The following is a 19844-nucleotide window of genomic DNA, read 5'->3' as shown; positions in this document are numbered from 1 at the left end:
AACCGAGAATTACTTCATCATGAACAATCTCCGGAAGAAAAGAATTCAATCACCTCGAGGAAAAAAGAATAAGATTTATTGTATGCTTATCCTTCATCAAATTAAATTGATGACAAGCAATGGATTTGGCATACTACTTATTCTTCTTGAGGGATTGAAAAGAGATATAGCGCCAACTTGAAGAAGTTATTGATGGGACCACCGGTGGGATTGGAAACAACGAATGAAATGATACGGTAGCAAAGGAAGAGGAATCTTGAACGAACCACCGTAAGAATTGAAAATGAAAGTAGCAAAGGCACAATTCACCGGGAAGAATTGGAAAACGAATGAAGATACTTGAGGGGATTTAGATACATGAGAACGAAGAGATCATGAACTGATTAGAGGGTATTTGAATGATGCACCAGTAAGATTTGGAGAACGATAGCTACACGCTGAGAATGAAGAATTATGACATGATGGCCTTCGGAGGAAAGAAATGGGAACAACTCATGAAATGCTCCGGATGGGTGAAAATAATTCTCACAATCGAAAACAATTATGAGAGGATGGCATCAGCTAGAACCATGAATCTTGAAGAGATGGAGCAAGATTTAAGAGAAATCCTTCTTCGGTCTTCAAATGTTGAGAATGATGATGAGAACCACCATGAATTGTTGAGATACTCCGGGAGAATTAAGAGGAAAGGTTGAGCCAAAGATGAAAAAAAATTGAAAGAGATCTTGGAGAAGGCAACTGACTCGTGAAATTCATTCTTACGTCAAACTCGAAAAGAATTAGGAATGGCTCCGGAATAATTAGAAGAGTCAGGTAAGATCCTGGGAAAAGACCTGTGGGTTAGGGCCCACTCAAAATAAAACATCGTTGAACAATTTTAAAGAGAGGTTGCACCGTTGAATTAAATAGCTTGAATGAGAGAAAAACCTTGAAGTAACTCAAACGGATTAAGGATGGAAACATGATTCTTCTGAGATATCTCCAGCACTCCAGAACAAATTAATAGGAAGAAGTGACTGATTAAGAGGTGCATCGGCATGAGAAAGCATTAGAAACGAGGAAAGGAATATGATGAATATCGAAAGCTTGAATTAAATCCACCAAAGAGGAAAAATAACGAAGAATGATGAACTCAAAGCTCCATTAGTATCTTCCTGAGAATCACTGGATAAGAACATTGACAGGAAAAGAATGGAGAAACTTCACATCCATAAGATGGATACTTGATTAAGATATCTGAGTCCTTGAAGAAAAGGGTGGGAGGGCGGGAAAACAAAGGCAACTTGGGGATGAATGAAACGGATACCGTTGAGAAAACTTAGAATTGATCTTGCGGATGTTGAAATGATCGGATCCACTTGAAGAGAAGCACACCGGTTGGAAAGAATTAACATGACAACCTCAATGATCAAGAAGGATTAGTATTCACATAGAAATATGAGAACACCATTTAGGAAAGGTATGGATTCAACATTTGACTTTGAAGCAACTCGAATACCACAAATAAAACAAAACAAAGGATTTGGCTTGCAGAATAAGCCGGAACAAATACATATGATAGAGATTTACCCAATCCCATACCATGCATCTGTCGGAAAGATATTCTAGGAGCTACTTGAATTCCCACCTATAAACTCCCGAAACTTTCTGGTTATGCAATCTGGTGTTGGAGACACAGGGGAAGCAATATATCTCAACCAAACTAACAATCCCTACATCCAGCTGTATCCATCCGTCAAAACATAACCAAAAAAACTCCGGAAATCATGTACCTCAACCTTCAAAAAGCATCCGTTATACGAGCCATGGCAATACTCCCAAACTCCCCAGTACTGGGTGGCGTCGAGGTTATCTCACCAACAACTACATAAAAGAGATTTTCGATGTCGGCAAAACTCGGGTATTCCAGAACTGCAACGATAAAATTATGACGACAACACCTCGGAGCTCAACTCCCCGGGACACTGCCACAACCCCTAAATGTCAGGAGGCACCAAGAACAATGTTCTCGTCATAAGAATATCGGAACAATCCCAAGATACCCGTGTGATCCTAAAAAAAAATTAGTGAAATTTGAGGAGAGGAAAGACAAAACATCTACGTCAGGAGTCCTCACCAGAGCGACGAAGGGGCTGAGGAGTAAAAAGAATCCTACTCTCCGATATATATAATCCTAAGACTCAAAATAGTTTTCTTCTAGACTCAACAATGGCCAACAAACAAGGGGGCTCCTATGGTCGGTCCTGGCTCTGATACCAACTTGTCACGCCCAATATGCGATACTATCCTAAAGAGACTCGAAGGTCCCACCAAGGATAGAACCGCATATTGATACGCTTTTGCAAGGTGGATATCATTACATCAACATTACATAATAGATGGGGATACATACAAAAGGCATAGAGTGCCACATGAATACAACATCATCTTACATAAGAGCACCATCCGACTACGGATGAAACACAAACAGAAACTCAAGCGACATCCACCCTGCTAGCCCAGGCAGCCGACCTGGAACCTATCCCTTGATCGAAGAAGAAGCAGAAGAAGAACTCCAAAACAAGCAAACATTGCTCTCGCGTCATGATCATCACATAACTTGTACCTGCAACTATTGTTGTAGTAATCTGTGAGCCACGAGGACTCAGCAATCCCATTACCATGGGTATCAAGACTAGCAAAGCTTAATCGGAAAGGAAGGGGTAAAGTGGTGAGGTTGCAGCAGCAACTAAGCATATATGGTGGCTAACATATGCAAATAAGAGCGAGAAGAGAGCAAGCGGAACGGTCGTGAAGCTAGCAATGATCAAGAGGTGATCCTGAACTCCTACTTACGTCAAACATAACCCAAAACCGTGTTCACTTCTCGGACTCCACCGAGAAGAGACCATCACGGCTACACACGTGGTTGATGCGTTTTAATTGAGTCAAGTGTCAAGTTATCTACAACCGGACATTAATAAATTCCCATCTGCCACATAACCGCGGGCACGGCTCTCGAAAGTTTAAACCCTGCAGGGGTGTCCCAACTTAGCCCATGATAAGCTCTCATGGTCAACGAAGGATATTCCTTCTCCCAGGAAGACCCGGTCAGTCTCGGAATCCCAGTTTACAAGACATTTGGACAATGGTAAAACAAGACCAGCAAAGCCGCCGGATGCGCTGACAATCCCGATAGGAGCTGCACATATCTCGTTCTCAGGGCAACACCGGATGAGACATCCTACGAGTAAAACTAGACCTCGAGTTTCCCTGAGGGGGCCCCGCAGTCTACTCGGTTCGGACCAGCACTTAGACAAGCACTGGCTCGGGGGGGCTAAAATAAAGATGACCCTTGGGTCGGCCGACCCAAGGGAAGGGTATAGGTGGTGGTGAGGCAAATGGTAAAACCAAGGTTGGCCTTGCTGGAGGAGTTTTATTCAAAGCGAACTGTCAAGGGGGTCCCATAAATCACCCAACCGCGTAAGGAACGCAAAATCCGGGAATATAACACCAGTATGACGGAAACTAGGGCGGCAAGAGTGGAACAAAACACCAGCCATAAGGCCGAGCCTTCCACCCTTTACCAAGTATATAGATGCATTAATTAAATAAGAGATATTGTGATATCCCAACAAAATCCTGTCCACCATGGAGCAATCTTCAACTTCACCTGCAACTAACAACGCTATAAGAGGGGCTGAGCAAAGCGGTAACATAGCCAAGCAACGGTTTGCTAGGAAGGGTGAAAAGGTTAGAGGCTGACATGGCAAATTGGGAGGCTTGAAGAACAAATGATAGGTAGCGTAGCAAAGCGATGGAACGAAGCAACTAGCATAGCAATGATAGTAGTGAGATCCAGGGTAGCGGTCATCTTGCCTGAAATCCCGCAAGGAAGAAGAACGAGTCCATGAAGAAGACGAACGAGAGTAGTCGAACGAATTCTCACAATCGCAACATTACTGAAACTAAGAAGCAACACCGGAAAGAAAGAAACAACATGGTAAATGCACAAGCATAAACATGGCATGATGCACAAACAAGTATGATGCATGTCCGGTTTAATGAGTCATGGCATGGCAAAGTGCAACAAACAATACTACAAGTTAAGTGGGGCTCAATATGCAACGAGTTGCATATTGACGAAACACCACATTCAAGTTATTTAGTTCGCTCTCGTTTAGGTACACAACAATGTTAAATGTTGTTAAACATGGCAAGGGGTGTAACAAAAGTAAACTAACTATTTAGGCAAGTTTAAATGAGGCCGGAACAACAAACAACATTTCCGGAAAAGCCTCATATGCAATTTATGAATTTGCTACTGGTCTGCCGTAAAACATATTTTAAAGTTGTTAAACAGGAAAATAAAGTGGACCATGTTAAACTAGGCATTTTTCCACCCCATTTACATATAAAGTTTATTAAAATTGGAGCTACGGTTATTTAGTTATGAAATAAATCATTTTAACATGGCATTTGAGAAAATTTAAACAAACAGCACTTTAAATGTTTCAAACATGGATGAAAGTTGCCAATTATTAATCTACACAAAATTCTAAGCATTTTACATGTCTAAATCATTTTAATCCGATGTACGGTTAATTAGTTATTACATGCATGAACATGAGGGGTTTTCTGTAAAACTGGCAACAACTGGATAATTAGCAAAATTCGCAGACGGAAAAAAACATGATCCGGGCCACATCTGGAGGGGCCGAGGTGCTGCTCACCTTGGGCTCCAGGGAGCTGGGCCTTGGCGCGGCTTGGCTGGGCCTTGGCGCTGGCTATGGGCCACGCAGGCACATCGAGGCGAGGCAGGGCGTAGTCAACGCGCTCGGGAGTGCTGACCCCATCGATGCAGGCGCGCGGCTGGAGGCGAACAGGGGCCGCGCCTACAGGTGAAAGCAGGGCTAGAAGTAGAGCGACGGGCGCACGGATCTGGGCGAGGACGGCGGTTCGAAGATCACTGGCGGGGCTCCTGTATGAAACGAAGGGAGAGATCACCAGTCAGAGAGAGAGGGAGTAGCACGGGAAGTGATGAGGTGGCACCGGTCACCTGCGGGTCGCCGGCAAGGTTCGGTTGAGGGGGAAGCAGCGGGCGGTTCCTGTCCAAGGCAGAGAGAGATGAATACAAAGGGAGGAGGAAGAACGAGGGAAGGAGGCGGGGCATGGCGCTGGACCTGGTCCTGCTGTAGGGGTCGACGAGGAAGACGAGGCGTGGTTCAGGCGGTTGGGTTCACCGGAGCTCGGACGGTTGACACGGCGGTGAGATCTGGGCGCAGGGGTTTCGTTCCCAGCGCCGGAATGGAGGCAGGGCGCACCGGCGAGGTGAGGAGCGCTCGGGCGCTGCGCTGTTGCTGCGGGCTCGAGGAGAAAGCAGAGGAGGAGCTTCACAGGGCGCCATGGTTGGTCCGTGGAGAGAGGGAGAAACGAGAGAGAGATGAGGACAGAGTAAGGAAGAAAGGAGAAGGGAACAGGAGCGACCTGGAGCTGGAGGTGTTCTCCTTCGACGAGTTGCCGCGTGGAGGTCGCCGGAAGGGATGGGGCTCTCCGATGGCTCGCGTGCTCGGGGACGGGAGGACCCAGAAGGCGAGGATGGTGGGCGTCAGGAAGAGGAGAAGCTCTGCTCCAGCGAGTGGGTTGTCGGCGGCGTGACGGACGACTGTGTCAAGCAGGAGCTGGTCTCGAGAGGAGCTGTGGGGCTGTGGTTGGTGATTTGGATCGGGAGGGGATCCCGAGGTGGAAGGAGGTGGATGTGGTCTCGGTGGTAGGCTGAGAGGTGGATGGCATCGGTTGGGCAGGGAACAAATCAAGGAGGGGCAAACTGGCGGCGGCGGCAGATGGATTTGGAGGATGGGACAGCTCTTCTAGAAATTAGGGTTTGGACTGATATATATATATATATAGTAAGTGGCTAGGTTAGTTTAGGGGCTAATTCGTCCCTTCGATCGCAATCGAACGGTCGAGAATAAAATAGGCAGGGAGTCCAAATAAGAAAACAAAGATGTTTTATAGATGTTTGGGGATGATCCAGACCCAACGGTGACGACAACCCGGGTCGGGTTCGGGGTAGTTTCGGACGCGCGCGCGAGAGGGCTGCGAGCTGGCAAGAGGTTAGGTGGGCATGGTCAAGAGGGAAGCGAAAACCCGATTGGTCTGGAACGGTCAACGAAAGCAAGGGGGACGCGGCAACTAAGAACGGGTGCAAGCTTTATGAAAACATGCAGATGCAATGCGCATGATGCTATGAGATGAAATGCAAGACATGAACAAAAAGCAAAACAAAAGACAAAAACCCGGCCACGAAGGAAATATCATATCGCATCTTCGGAAAAGGCAAGAGTAGGAGTTACGAATATGGAAAGTTGTATCCGGGGCGTTACACATTATGCCAATGAATGTCCTGAAGCTAAGAATGGAAATGGCAATGGAAGCTCTAGGAAGAAACCGAACCCTTTCAACAGGGGATAGGTGAACCACGTTAACGTGGAGGAGGTTGAAGCCTAACCGGATGCAGTATTAGTATAAACTGCCTACCAAGGTTCTTAGAACACCTATGCTAGTAAGCTCACCAGGAGCGGAGTATATGGCCAGTCGAGGATGTTTTCTAGTGCCATTGAGTATAGGTAGGCATGTTTCCCCCTCGGATTTGATCATTTTGGAATCGCAAGGTTTGGATGTGATTCTGGGTATGGATTGGCTATCGTTGTATGGAGGAAACACCGATTGCGCCAGTAAGTCGATTTTGCTTACCACCCCAGAAGGAAGAAGGATTAAGTATGTATCACGGCATGAGCCGAAGAGGACTCAAGTAAAATCCTTATCAGGAGTTGTACAGGAGGAAGTACCAGTGGTGAAGGATTTCCCTGACGTATTTCTAGAGGAGTTGCCAGGCATGCCACCGGATAGAGACATTGAGTCTTTGATTGAGCTTTTGCCAGGCACAGGGCCGATATCTAAGAGACCATATAGGATGCTCGCAAACGATTTGGAGGAAATTAAGAAGCAAATCAAGGAGTTATTGGATAAAGGCTATATTCGCCCAAGTTCTTCACCTTGGGGATCGCCAGTGCTTCTAGTGGAGAAGAAGGATGGATCATTGAGGATGGTTGTTGATTATCGAGGACTGAATGAGGTGACAATTAAGAACAAGTACCCGCTGCCGATGATCAACAACTTGTTTGACCGATTGCAAGGAGCTAATTTATTTTCCAAGATCGATCTGCGATCCGGATACCACCAGTTGAAGATTCGAGAGCAGGATATACCTAAGACAGCTTTTACCACCAGGTACGGGCTGTACGAGTATATCGTTATGTCATTTGGTCTGACTAACACACCTGCCTATTTCATGAACATGATGAACAAGGTGTTTATGGAGTTTCTGGATAAGTTCGTCGTGGTGTTCATTGATGACATCTTGGTCTACTCGAAGAATGAAGAAGAGCATAAGGAGCATTTGCGTTTGATACTGGAGAAGCTCAGAGAACATCAGTTATATGCCAAGTTCAGCAAATGTGAGTTTTGGTTTAAGGAAGTTGGATTTCTCAGACATGTTATATCCGGAGAAGGAATAGCAGTAGACCCCACCAAGGTTGTCACTATGACAAACTGGGAAGCCCCAGCAACAGTTGGAGATATCCAGAGTTTTCTTGGACTTGCAAGATACTACCGGAGGTTCATTGAGAATTTCTCAAAGATTGCGAAGCCCATGACGGAGTTGTTGAAGAAGGACACCAAGTTCATATGGACTGAGGAATGTGAGGCTAGTTTCCAGGAGATGAAGAAACGTTTGGTTACATCACCAGTTTTGATTCTGCCTGATTAGCGCAAAGATTATGAAGTTTATTGTGACGGTTCTCGTCGACGACTTGGAGCAGTGCTTATGCAGGAGGGAAGAGTTGTTTCGTATGTCTCACGACTGCTTAAACCTCATGAGTTAAATTATGCTACACATGATTTGGAGTTAGCAGCCGTAGTGCATGCATTGAAGACATGGAGTCATTTTCTCATCGGAAATCATTGTGAGGTGTACACGGATCACAAGAGTTTGAAGTACATCTTCACACAGAAGGAGTTGAATCTCAGGCAAAGGAGATGGTTGGAGCTCATCAAGGATTATGATATGAGATTGCATTACCACCCCGGAAAGGCTAACATAGTAGCCGATGCATTGAGCCACAAGAGCCATGTCAACACGCTCATGACCGGAGAGTTACCAAAGGAGTTAGCCAAGGATCTTCGTGAGCTATGTTTGGAGATAGTTCCGAGGGGCTATGTAGCAGCGTTGGAGATTCAGTCTACCCTGATGGATAAGATCAGAGAAGCTTAGAAGACTGACAAGGAGATTGTCGTAATAAACTAAAAGATGAGCAAAGGAAAGGCTAAGGGATTTCGTGAGGATGAGCATGATACCTTATGGTTTGAGGACCGCGTTTATGTGCCTAATGACCCGGAGATCAGGAAGTTGATTCTGCAAGAGGCCCATGATTCGCCGTATTCGATTCACCCAGGAAATACCAAGATGTATCTAGATTTGAAGGACACTTTCTGGTGGACCGGAATGAAGAAGGATATTGCGGAGTACGTAGCAGTATGTGATGTATGTCAGAGAGTGAAGGCAGAGCATCAGAAGCCAGCAGGATTGCTACAGCCATTGCCGATACCCGAATGGAAGTGGGATAAGCTAGGCATGGATTTTATCACGGGATTGCCCAGGACTCGTTCAGGCTATGACTCGATATGGGTTGTAGTCGATCATTTGACGAAGGTAGCTCATTGCATAATTTAGACATCATATACACAATATTCAACACCATGCATATGGTGTCTTGCATTGCATAGTTTAGACATCATATACACAATATTCAACACCATATTCTTAGTTCAGACATCATATCAAATTCCCTCTGTTTAGCATATAAATCACATATGTGAATTAAATGATGCGATCCTGATTACTTAGATAACATGTAGGTGAATTATGTCATGCGATGCTGTTTAGTTATTCATCATATCTTTGAATTATGTTATGCTATGCTATCCAGTTTAGATAGACATCATATATGTGAAATTATGTCATGCTATCTGTTTTAGTTAAACAATATATATGTCAACTATTTCATGCCCTCTTTTTCCACACTATCTATTGCATCTGTCTCTCATACAATGTCTGACATTCAACTATGTTTCCTGTTTATCAGCCATTTGAATTGGAGCGGGTGATGCCAGTATCTAGCGGACTAAAAACACGGTCTTCAAATAAAACAGTGCTACCTCTTGGTGGAGATAGCACCCCAGTTGTACATGCACAAGAACCAGCCCTACCACACATAACCCAAACTCTCGCAGATTGTACCCCTACTGCGATGGACAGAGAACCAGCTTCACCCAATCTAACCCCAACCGCAGCCGATAGTAACCCAATTCCTGTTGACACAGCACCATCTCCACCACAGAGCTCCCAAACAAGAGCAGTTAGTAAGGGAGCTCCAGTGCCCAAAGGGCCAATACTATCACGGCGAACCCCAACTCCACCAGTTAGTACGCCTATTCCTGTGGAGGAAGCACAACCAGCTAGTCGTAGTTTAGCATCTATCGCATTTGATGTTGTTAAATCATATGTGCGTATCTTCCCATCTTGGAAATATTATACTGAAGATGAAGGAAAATGCCAGTTGCAGGTGTTTGTCCAGGAGTTATGTGTAAGTAATGTTATTCATGGCAATTAGTTTGCTTCGTCCCATATATCCTACCTCCATGATGGTTATAATACAGAAAATTTTTCCATTTTTCACTGTAGAGAAGGACCGATATGGAAACTCAGGATGAGGTAACCTGTGCTAATACCTCTGCTATCTTCAAGAATTTTTGGTAGCAGTATCGGAATTACTCGAAGAAAACGTACTTCACCGGCAAAGAAACTCATCAAATTCCCTTACATTCTCCTGAGACACATTTACTAGACGATTACTGGGAACGCCTTATTCTGTACTGGTCCCGAACCAAGAATCTGGTAAGGTCTATGAGCTCATTTTCTATTTTTAAGTATTATATTCTTGCGCCTTACTGTAGTTCATGTAGAACAAGTGCCTAAACCTGAAGAACAACTATTCTAATTTAAGATTCCATTGCTATCATAGTTCAAAAAAGCGCTAGGCGTTAATTGTGCGTTTTGCCACCGCCTTGCGCTTTACTGACCAAAGCGCATGCTTATGCGCAGTTATGCATAGATTAAGCATAGTTAGGCGCAATGCGTTTTGCCAATGCCTAGAGCCTAGGCACGCTGAGGCGCTCGCTTAGGCGCGTCTTTTTTAACTATGATTGCTTTGCTCTTGTATCACTATATTTACTTATACAAACTTATTTTTAAATTGAAGGATCCAATCGAAACTCCAATGGCACAGCAGGTATGTTCACGCTTGTTTCTTTAACAGGTTTGCTCTTATCAATAGCTCTGTTGATTTCAATTTCAATGGTATATACAGTTGACTTACATATGATGCACATTACTAGCATCACAACAGAGCCAATAGTGTTGTTGTACATGTAGACACGTGGTACACATCTGAAATCTTGTTGTGTCGTGTAGTTTCCCACGCTTTGTATTCTTTCACTGCTGCTTTGTCTTGAACTGATATGATTTGAACCGTGTCTCTATTTTGATTTGGCAAGACAATGCAGTGACCATAGGACATAGATATATGTTTGTTTGATGCTTTTATTATGTACTAGTACTTGGCAATAGAAGACTTGGTAGTTTAATCATGTCCACTTTACTAATGAACTGGTTCACCGAAATGAGTTTCATATACTAGTACATGCTAAACTTGTTATGTGTCTACTTGTTTCTTCTTTTAGAATGCTGACAGAATATTGGGGAAGAGTGTCTTATTAAGCAATGGTAAAGGAAGTAATGCAAATAAGGTTCAGGATAGTGACACATCCTTGTTGGTCTCCAACAAAGCTGATAAAATAGCTAAGGAAGACTATCTTGAAGATAGCGAGACAACCCCAAAGTCATGTCTTGGTTTAGTGTTAGAGTTACTGGCCACTACCGCTTGCACAAGCTATTCAAACTCACTGTCTGAATTAGTTCGGTTTCTTGAGTCTCAACTACAAGCTGAAAGACGTCGATCAGTTGTGCTGCGACAAGAAGCAGAAGGACTGCAGAAGTCCCTGGAGCATTTAGCGACAAGAAGCAGAAGGACTGCAGAAGTCCCTGGAGCATTTAGATGCATACTTTCTGGTGCAACAGCAAGCGTTGGAGGATTTTAGCGCCAAACAGGACAAAGCGAATAAGCTTGCCAAGCTTATTGCCAGCATGGTGGTTACCCAGGATAACGTTTCTTGAGCTCTTCTGAAATTGTTTTAGTTATGCTCTTGTTTTGCTGCCGCGTTTATTTGCACTGGTGGCCAATTTTGACGGCCAGTGAATGTAATATGTTGCTTTGTTCCCTATATTTGCACTTGTGGCGTATCATCATTTCGCCAATCATGGGCCGTACTATTCGTGGACCATAACAGGTCGTTAATTGGCCGTATTTGATAACTCTATGAAAACAGCCCAACGGATTTTTTGACATGAAAACGTTCCAACGTATTAACGGTCCGCAAACGGGCCGACTGTAACGGCGGGCTGAATTTGGCCCACAAGCAGAAAATGATAGTAAGGGGCCGTATGTAACTGAATGCTGCAAATGAGCCCAAGAATCAATGGGCCCTGAGAAGGCCGAAAGATAACTTGGGCTGGAAACGACCCAATGGAATAACGGGTCGTTAATGGGTATAAAGTGATACACTATTCATTACGGGCCAGTTTCACCACGGGCCGTTAATGGGCCAAGAGTTACAAAGGGCCTCATATGGGCCGAAAGAAGTCATGGGCCACACATGGGCCGGAAGTTAAAATGGGCTGGAATCATATTGGACGGCCCAGATGACGCTACTGGGCCTAATTTGGAGATGTCGTAACGGGCTCTGGGTTAGCGGGCTGTAAATGGGCTATATGCGAACATGTCGTTAACCTGTTAATCCTATTATGGACTGCGCCTATCTATGTGTTTGATACTTATAGTTAAGAATTACCTATTTTCCTGAACTTAAATAGCTACTTGAGCACATAGATAGCTGGTCATACTTACTTCTAGGGTGTAGCAAAATTCACGTGTAATTTACGTTTTGATACCCTATTTGTTTAAATGGTTTGGTGCTATCACTTGTAGCACTAGTAATGTTTGCATCTTCATAGATAGACAACTGTTAGGTTTATTTGAGGGACACCGTCTTTTTAACATATATATGTGTTGGAACCATTTTGCTTACATCAAAGAAATTTACAGATGTCTGTGTTGCTGGTAAACAGTACCGACTTGTTACTTTAATATGTTGCCAAAAACTTGTTAGTTTTACTAGTTCATGTGTAATTAAATACGTTGCCAAAACTAGTTAGTTTTACCAGTTTGATGTTAGTTTCTTATGGCTCTTGCAAAAAAAATACTAATTGCTAACATTCAAGTTTGCGGGATCCAACTGAAATTCCGTGGGCACAATATGTATGTTTTCAGAAACTTCCTTGTTTACCTGGTTTGCTGCTGTAACTTGTTGCTGTAATCATGTTAGCAACTTCAAGTTTTCAGGATCCAATTGGAAGTCCAATTGCACAGCAGGTACATTTTCAAAAATATATTTGTGTAACAAGTTTGCTGATGTAACTTGTTGCTCTAATCAAGTTACTGACTACTTAACTTTTCAGAATCCAAGAGAAACTCCAATGCCACAACAGGTTCCTTTTGCAAAACTTGTTTTTAACTGCTTTGCTGCTGCAATCGGTTGCTCTAATCACGTTACTGGCTACTCAACTTTTCAGGATCCAAGAGAAACTCCAATGCCACAACAGGTACCTTTTGCAAAACTTGTTTGTTTAACTGCTTTGCGGTTGCAACAACCAGTTACAATGATGTTAATAACTACTTTTCAGCATCCAATTGAAACTCTTTAGTTCCTTGTTTGTTTAACTAGTTCGCTGTTATAACTCCCCGTTGAGATGTTTTGCTAACTTCAACTTTTTCAGAATCCAATAGGAACTTTAATGGAAAAACAGGTTAGCCCAAGCTCAAAGAGTGAGGTCCCCATGGACGTTGTATCATCCCATAGTAGTGGCACCGGCCCAATCGTGCATTATGAATTGCCAACTGTTGATGCTCTAGAGGCTAAACTAGTGGTAGAAAGAGATTCTGCTTTTACACTTAAAGATGAAGTTGACATGTTGAGGAAGCAAACAACACAATCACAAGCAGTACTCAAGACCATTAAATATTTGTTGGATTTCAAAACGAAGCAAGTTGAGACTGACCACATTGTTAAAGTCCTGAAGGAAAAAGGGAAATTAAATTCCCACTTTGTAAATCATAGGTGAAATGTTCTTTCCATCGTTGAATAACCTTTGTGTTGTTTGTTCATGTAATCAATCAAACCATTTGTTTTAGAGATCATGTAATAATTGTTTTTTGTTTTTTTGTTTGTAATTTTATTTGAGCACAAGTCTGTATTAATTGATAAGACTCGGAGACATTTGATTTTGATTGCTGTGCCAGACCTACAAATATGCCAATCAGGCTGAATGTGCATTCAGCAATAATAGTAGTACTAGTAGTCAGGCACATGCAATGCACGTAAAACAATGTGATTTTTTTAGTTTATCCTAAGAAACAATTACTTAAATATAGTAGGAACAAAATTTAACAATGTAATAACATAGTGAAGGAAAAAAAAGTGCATTGCATTGGTTTCTATTTTCAGGCTAGAAGATGGTAGTTTTGTGTAACGCTGCTATTTTGACACATACTGGTGAGTTGTACAAGGAAAACTATTCTTTACAAATTGATGCTAAGGAAAAAAAAAGCTTCAAAGCTGGCTCAAATAATCACAAACTTCTTTCTTTATGTAAACAAACAGTTAATTGATATGTAGAAAAAACATTGTCGGCATATAAAAAATAGCTGAACACCAATCACATATTCTCGTTGGAGGAAAAAAATACAAATTGTTGTATATTACTTGCACTCAAACGTAGGTAATTTATTATGGGACATAATGCTTCTTTGGGGAGAACATAAGGCTTCACTGAGGGAACATGCAGAACCTCTCATCGGAAGAAAAAAAGCGAACAGAGGAACCAATAGAAGCTAACCCTTGTAAAAAATAGTGTCATTAGGAAGATGCCAATCAGGACCAAAATAGGCAAAATGCTGCTCACTTGTAAGTCCCCAGAAATCTCTAAAAGTAGTACGAATGCATGTGGTCTTGTGCATCTTCATTAGTCACAGCACATATTGTCAAGTGGTAGATGCCATTACATGACTTAGAAGAACCATAGCACATTGAAACTTGCATCTGCATTGTAAGCAAAATATATTAAAAAACTATTAACCAATGGAGGCCCGTTTGTTTCCTGCAATCAGCATTTCTATTAGGAAGCGAATCTAAATAACTAATACCATGATATATAGAAGTTCAAGAATACAAAATGTGGAATATGCGCGCAAATACCATGAATTTGTGCAAGGCAAAAGAGACGACATATATGGCTTTGAACATCAAAATGTATGTAGCAGGCATATTCTTAAGCTTCTGTAGGAGCTTTGCTAAGGAATTTTGATAACAAATCTAGATTGTCTGAGCAGAAGTATCTGTCAGTTGTACACGTTTAGCACGGGTATCTGAACCGTAAAATTTGAGTTCAACGGGTATGCTGTTGTTTTTGGATCTCCGCACTGTATAATTTTACGGGTTTAGTAGATAAGAGGTCCATATTTTTGTCCACGTTGAATTAAAAAGCACACTGATGGAATTTTCTACCTATCAGTTTAGAGGGTCTGAAGCATTCACTATCTCTCCTAGTACACCCATGATAGAGCAAGAATTCTGAATCTTTGACGACTGAACAAAGAAAATATTAGTAGTATTCAGTTCAACCCATCCTTAAAAAACAGCTGCAGATTGCAACACAAAATGGAGTTCAGAGATAATGCAAACTAAACTAACAAAGATGTGTTGTTCAAAGATTCTCGCTGGAGACACAACAAAAGAAAAGACCCCCGTCCGATTACAGTAAAGAGGCTAAACCAGACTATGGAGAAGCGGAGATAAATCAGAATAGCACTATTCATCCTTGAATTTACCAGTTCTTGTTGTACTACATGATCATTCATGTAATGTCAGTCCAGTGCATGAAATAGTAATTCAGGTTACTCAAAAAACTGTATATATCCATCATATATTTGTTATGCTTATGGTCATAAATTTCATACAAACAAGGATACTTCAAGTGAAAAAATAAATCATCTGTTAATTCATGGAAGTACATCAACAAAATCTCTACTGATGAGCCACTTCCAGTGTTGCAAATGCTTATAACCAAAGTCTATATGAAACATCAAAATTTCAATAAGTGTGCTGACATACCTGGTTTCTGTAGGGGTACACAAAATCAGCAGTCAGCTCGATGCAGTTGCCCTTCATGACGCGAGTCGGGCCTCCCTTAATCCATACACGGTGTGCTGCCTTTGGCACGCTCCTGCAGGTAATCTGATCGACAACACCAACCATGACAAGCAACGATAGGAATTATTCAGGAAACACCGCAAAACAACAAAATCTAACAAGATTTATCCTCAGATTTCTCATCAGAAAAAGAGAGTCACAGCTCTCTAATTCAATTATAAACACCGATTTTCAACTTCTGTTGGTCTCAGCTAGTGCTAAACGAACGTACAACTGGAGATCACTCGCACTTACCAAAGACGCCGATTAATTGTCCCCATGGAACCTGGCCACCAGGAAGCACAACGCCCATCTTGAGCGGCTTCGTCGTGACTAGCTCAGCCGACGGTAGCACGGCACGGACGGCTGGCCGTATAGGCTGGAGAACAGCTTGGCTATCTCATCTGCGAGATCGAATCACGACCATCAAATCCCAAATTCAAACCAACCCAATCCGCGATCCGTCAGGCCAAGATCCAGGAGGGACGCGACCCAGGAAATATGGCATTCATCACTCACCGGTGCTTCCAGCGGGCAGTGCTGGCTGGCTCGTTGGCGAGAGTGAAGTGGGAGCAGAGGACCAAGGATAGAGGGGAGGGGCAGCGTGTGCGTGACCCGGCTCGTCTGTACCTCGCTGTAGATGGATGCAAGGCGCCCGGGAACACGCCCCGTTCGAGGCCACTGCCGCCGCCGCCATGCGATGCGATGTGCCGGTGGGGGGCTCCGGGCGGCGGAACAAGGCAAGAGGTGAGCAGGGGCGCGAGGTTTTTTTGACTGGTGTGAGAATTTTCCTCGCTGAATAAGTACAATGTGGATGGCAGAGTTTTCGTCCGCCTCGTTAAATTGCTAAACGTACTTTTAGTGGGCTCAGTCGATAATTTTGACGGTTAGATATAGTTGAGTGGATCGGATCCTGAGGCTCTAATTGTTTGGTGCTTTTCTGTGTATGTTAGATAAGATGCGCTTTGGAAAGAAAATGTTCTCTTGTTTATGTCACACCCTAGCTATTTCATGCATTAGAGTGTTGCATCATGTTTATCTTTCATCAGAAACATGAAATGGGGATGACAGAACCCCCGGCCCCCCTGAAAGCAACTAGGGTTTACTAAAAATATTTTCAATGAACCTGAAATGCCTTTCTAAAATGTCCATCATTTTTGTCTTGGGTTAGAACCTCTGTCAAAATTGGTTCACATTTTTTCAGGACACATAAGGTGAGTGGATTAAATCATTAGCTATTTGAGTTTGGGCATTTGAATAATAAAATTATTTTAAATGCTCAAATAATTCTGGAAATAAGTGTGGGCTGTTGAAAATATTCTAAACAAACCCCCTAATTATTTTCAAGATTTTTGGACATGCCTAGCTACTTTTAATAAAGCCACAGAGTCACAGAAAAATAGAAAAACAATTAAAATGGAAGAGAGAGAGAGAGAGAGAGAGAGAGAGAGAGAGAAAGGCCACAAGTCACTTACCTGCACTGGGCCGGCCCACCTGGCCCGTGCAGGTCGCCACCCACCTCTGCCAGTAGGAAGAGGACAGATACCGCGACGCCTCCGAGCTCGCCACGCCACCTCCCTGCCTGCCTGCGTCGCCCGCGCCAGCGCAGCGCCTCGAAGGGCCTCCTCGGTGACGCCCCAATCCCCTGGACACCTCATTTGCCCCCCTTCTCCTCTCTCTCGCCCTCTCCTCGCCATGGCCGAAGTAGCTGCGCCCGTGCCGTCGTGAAGTCGCACCCACCGTAGTCCTCGCGCCACCCCGCCGTGTCCCTGAGCTTCACTGTCATCCGCTTCACCGAGCCAGCCGGGCCCCGAGCGCTTGCATGCTCTGCACCGCCTCCATAGACCTCGTCCTCATTGATCACCATCGAAGATCCCCTTCGCCATCACCGCTGCAGCAGCTCGTCCCCGACCTCGCCGTCTGCTCCGCCGTGACCGCCGTGAGCTCAGCTACCTCCCCGTCCTCTCCGTTCTTGCTCTCGAGCACCGTAGCGACCGCATGAAGCTCAACCGCACGCGCCGCCACCGAGCTCGTCGCCACGTGAATCCGGCCACGCAACGGCCTCGCCACTCTTCCTGTTAGCCTCACCGCATCCCAGGAGCCCGTAGCACCACTCCCCGCACCTCGCCGTGCCCCCTAGCAACAAGCCCAAGCTCGCCCGAGCTCCGGCGACCGCCAAGGTCGTCGCCGGTGACGTTTCCGACCACCAAACTCGCTCCTCTCCTCCGTCCCTGGCCTTGTCGGCGACGAGCCCCAGGTCAACTCCAGCGAGTTTGACTCGGGTTGACCCCAGTTTGACCCCCCTGGTTCTATGACAGGTGGGGCCCGCCTTGCTAATTAACCTAGGATTAGGACTAACTAAAATTAGTTAGTCTAATGACACTGACATGCGGGACCCACTGGTCAGGTTTGACCTGGACCGTCCTTGTTTACTGCTGACATCACAGTGACGCAATGCTGATCCAATAAATCATTTACCGGATTTATTCTTATGCAGGAAATTCCAGAAAATGTTATAAACTTCAAAAATTCATAGAAATTAATCTGTAGGTCCAAATGCAAAGTGTTATATATGAAAAATGATCAAAAAAATCTAATCTATCCATCTATACTGGTTTCATGCTTGTTTGAGCAAGTTAACCTGCTGTTTAGTGCAAAACATGATAAAGCAGTATTAAAGGCCATATATGAGTTTGGAACTTGAATCTTTGATTCAAAATGGTTCAAACCCCATTTGGTCATAGTTGCATTAGCCCAACACACTCATTTTGCCATGTATCATGCATGCATCATGTTGTGGCACATTGTTTGGTGTTGATTGTATATTGATGCTCTCTGCGGCAGGTTCTGCCCCCGAAGAGTATCGCGAGTATCCAAACGAGGAGCAATACTAGTCCACGGACCCACAGGGCAAGCAACCAACCATTTGATCATATCGATCCAAACCCATGTTCTCGCTTCTGCTCTCTTTTACTGCATTTAAAACAACGCATTTCAAACTGTTATGTACTATGGTAGTTGAACCCATTTCCTCTGCATGACCTGTCATTGCCATAGTAACTAGATGAAACCCACTAGCATGTATAGGAGTTGATTGAGCCATGTGTATGTGTTTCTTACCTTGCTATGCCTGCTATGCTTAGAGTCGAGTCAGGTCTGGTTCATCTGGGTGATGGGCTAGTGTGAAATGATCATGTCGGTAATGAAAGTGATGTGTTGAACATGATTTGGTAAAGAAATCAATGAGAGGCCATGTAGGAGTACATGGTGGGTTGTTTCATTGGAACTGTCCTTAAGCACTGAGATCTATATGTGTGATTTAAGAATCGGCTATTACCATACATTGGGATCCTTAATTGACTCGCTCGACTTCTTATCCACCTTAGTCCTCTGTCCAGGAGTTGCAAGTAGTTTCTAGTGTTCGTAGCTTACTGGAGGTCGTGGACAACGCTAACCCTCGGGGTGGGATCTGATGCGGTAGGTACATGGCACGGTGTACCGGATGCCCGTTTGGAATCTCGGGAACCCTGCACGCATCGCTCAGGGCCGTATGTGGAAACCTCGGCCGGACTCCCTGCGGATGGAACCTGGATAGGCGATAAACCTGGACTAGAGACTTAGATGTTTAAGTAGGTCATGGTCTACACCCACGTCGGCTTTTGCTTGAAGTCTGTCGAGCACATGTCGTGTGCAGAAGCTAAGTGGTGGAAACATGTATCAAGAAGTACACCCCTGCAGGGTTAACATTATCTATTCGAATAGTCGCGTCCGCGGTAAAGGACTACTTGGTTGCCTATACAGTTCATAGACAAGTAAATGGATACTACTAAAAGCCTCAAGATAAGTGTGAGTGCCGAGGATGGCTTTTCTGTAGGATGGCAGAGGTGGATCCCCGGTAGTGTATTGAAGTGGTGTATAGTGGACTCGAGTGCGCAAAACAATTTCAAGTTGGTGTCTTGTAAGATAGCTTAACCAAGAGTCAAAGCTAGCTTGCTGCAATAACCCCACCGTCCATTCTTGATAATGTGCATGTATGTATGATCTGATGTAAGTCTTGCTGAGTACCTTTGTACTCATGTTTGCTCAATTTACGTTTTAGAGAAGACGCTGCAACCCCTTCTGATGGGTTCTTCATAGACGTCGATGTCGACGAGTAGGTTGAAGCCCAGGTGGTGATCCTGATCTCACGATGGACCGCGTAGTATAGCCAGGCTTTCTCAAGCCTCTTTTATTTGGTAGTTGTCTGTACCCAGACAAGTTACTTCCGATGTTGGCTTGTGTGTTTGTATGACTTGAATGCTTGGTCGTGTGACCCGTAC

The 19844-nt window shown here is 44.0% G+C and overlaps 1 long non-coding RNA gene across 1 annotated transcript; it reads right to left on the bottom strand.

Moving 5' to 3' along the window:
- Positions 1 to 13972: 13972 nt before the first annotated feature.
- On the bottom strand, positions 13973 to 16304 carry LOC119319994. The gene is made up of 4 exons (XR_005154726.1): positions 16045 to 16304; positions 15781 to 15929; positions 15448 to 15570; positions 13973 to 14376 (listed from the first exon to the last, which is right to left on the bottom strand). It is a non-coding gene; the product is annotated as an uncharacterized LOC119319994 (long non-coding RNA).
- Between the last annotated feature and the right edge of the window lie 3540 nt (positions 16305 to 19844).

This window comes from Triticum dicoccoides, chromosome 6B, assembly GCF_002162155.2.
Source record: "Triticum dicoccoides isolate Atlit2015 ecotype Zavitan chromosome 6B, WEW_v2.0, whole genome shotgun sequence".
Taxonomy (NCBI): domain Eukaryota; kingdom Viridiplantae; phylum Streptophyta; class Magnoliopsida; order Poales; family Poaceae; genus Triticum; species Triticum dicoccoides.
Note: the sequence above shows the minus strand (reverse complement) of the source record. Positions and strands in the feature narration are given on the sequence as shown.